Raw genomic sequence first — 2,773 nt, 5'->3', positions numbered from 1 at the left:
TCCAGTTCTTCAGCAATAAGCATTCACACTGCATTTTCAAAGGAAATGCAGTTTCTCTTGTTACTAATTGTAAGCCTCAGAGAAGCCTTTTTATTGTTAAATTTGTATTAATTGACAAAACTGCCACTATATGTTTTCTATTTTAATATCCTGTAGTTCAGCTCAGACAGAGATCAACCTTGGATAGTCCTGATGGGAGATGGATCAGCCCAGCAGGAGTTTGATAAAGTTAATTTTCCTCGGCGCTGCAGATGCATCATATTTTACAGTCCTGAATCTGGCACAGCTGTTTGGTTCTGTGGATTTTCTGTTCAACTGAGTTAACCGTTCAGACACACGTGAAGCATGCGAGGAACTGAATCATTCACTTCAACTCTAAAAAGTGTCCAGGCTGCCAAAATCAAACCCCAGACGACTTCCTGTAAAGTTAGGTGCATATGCTCCTGCTTGTTTTGGCTCTCGGTGTGTTCCTGCTGTTCATGCTGCTCCCACACTCATCAAACAAGGTTAATTGATGGGGTGACCTTCATTTTGGCAAACACCTCAGAGATATTACAAACCTGACAACACCCTGAGCTTGAACAGCTTAAATACACACAACATGTGTGTTTGTTTAGGGAACAAACACCTTCTTAATCTCAGAGTTTGTAATGTGGGGCCAGGAAATAGTCCAAGATATGAAATTAGATTGTGTGACATGTCATCCTCTCATAGCAATAAATATTGGCTTTTAAAGAACTCTGCTTATGTTTGTTGTTTGGATAGGCCACTGAATATCAGAGAATTTATTGAAGAAAACATTAGCAAGCGTCTATTTCTGTGCATAACCAGGTTTGCTGATATGGGAAAAATTAAAATAATCTCACACAGTGCAAGTTGTTTTGAATCAAATAAAATTACAAGATAAGCCAACTACCACTGCAGAAAAAGAAAAGATGAATCTTTTTGTCTTTATCAAACTGAAGTCCCACTGGATAACAACCAGTGCCTTTAGTTATTAAAGTAATGAAAGTGATGTGAGGAGCAGCATAAACAAAAGCATTTCTGTCAGCTGCATCATCTTCACTGCTTGTTAAGACCAAAGTTTTATTAGAAAAGATCTGAGCGCAGCAGCGAAAGTGATGAGAAACTCTCAGAGCTTTATGTGGGTGTAATTAGACAAGCTTGGGCAAGCACATCTGAAAAGAATCTTGAAAGACAGTCCAATTATTAACTTGTTAGTCAAAAGTTACTCCTTTCAAGGCAAAAAGCCCCAACCCACTGAAGGCAGACAATTAAAGGTGGATTAAATTATCTGTGGTCAGAGGGGGGCAGCAGGGCCGTGAAAAGAACTTGCAGAAGACAAATGTAGTTTAAAAGTGATCAGTTGGTTATTTGTAATACATTTTAGCATTTAGCCACTTTCGTTATGCAAGTTCTAATATATACTAAATTAATAATTTGTTACTTTAAATGTATAGTCATCAAGTTAGGGAATATGTGATGAAGTCAACCTGTCAATCACTTGCCTATAAAAACATGTTTAAAATTCATAATCAAGGTTAAAAAAAAAAAAGAAGTTGGACAATTTTCAAGTACAAGTAAAAATAGGAAAAAAATAAGATTTATCAAGGATCAAGAGCAAACTGACAAACAACATTTTAAAAGACATGAAAAATCATAATTTACAGGAAATACAACCAGCATTTCTTGAACAAATACATAATGATACTGACTTGGCAAAGTTTTAGCTAAAAATCTTGTTTTTTCTATTAATGCTTAAAGTATGTGATGAGGGTAACTCTCAGCTACTACTATGCCACATTGTAGCTCAATATCTTTAAAAATCACCTGGATTATAATATTTTTGCATTAACAAAAATTGATTGGCTGCAGCACCCGTCTTGAGTTAAGTCGACTCTGTATGTCCAGTCCTGAGAGTTTCACTGAAATCTGCCCTGTGGTTCATGAGATAATTTACCGACAGTCCTACAGAGTTGACTCTAACAGTGAAAGACAACGGTTTAAATCAGAGATCTTATGCAGTTAGCATCAGAGTATATGCTAGCAGTGACTTTCAGCTAAAGTTTAGTTCAGTACCTAAAAAACGGACTGATTTATATCCATTTTTGTGCTCGCCAAGTTCAGTTACCTGTTACAGCCATCTTGACTCAGGTTGCCTCCTAAAGCCAGTCAGCTGTAAACATCCAACCAGTGATTGGATTGATTCTAATGAAATTCTAAAAGCAGTGATTTAAAATATATTTTGCTAATAGACCAACAAATGAATATTTGCACCTTTCATGGTAATGGACAATAACAATGGAAGTATTGTGTAAAGTACCAAAGTCCATGCTCAATAATCCAGGTATAAAATCCAACAATGTTCAGTCAGGTCATCTGGATGGTTTCTTTTCTTTTTGTTTTTGTGCTGAGACATTTCACCCTCCATCCAGAATGCTTCATCAGTCGGAGGAAACGCCAAACAAAACTGCACCTACACCAACAGCTTACTCCAAAGTGGAAAAACAGTTATCTTGGTGCCAAGATGGCCTCTGGGTCACACCCTCTCCTTCGGTGCCCACCCTCTCCCTCATCATTGTTGGATATTGTGTACAGTCTCTGTGATTCAAACAAATAAACTATGCATATTTAAAAACACAAAGTTTGTTTTCTCAGTCATCCAGGTATATAACAACAAAAAAGGTTGAATCATGTCATCTGGACTTCGTTTTTTTGTTAAAAAAAAACGTTTCGCCCCTCATCCAAGAGGCTTCGTCAGTCTGAGGCCTAG

This window comes from Nematolebias whitei, chromosome 1 (genome assembly GCF_014905685.2).
Source record: "Nematolebias whitei isolate Nwh7 chromosome 1, NemWhi1, whole genome shotgun sequence".
Taxonomy (NCBI): domain Eukaryota; kingdom Metazoa; phylum Chordata; class Actinopteri; order Cyprinodontiformes; family Rivulidae; genus Nematolebias; species Nematolebias whitei.
This window is presented reverse-complemented; position numbering follows the sequence as displayed.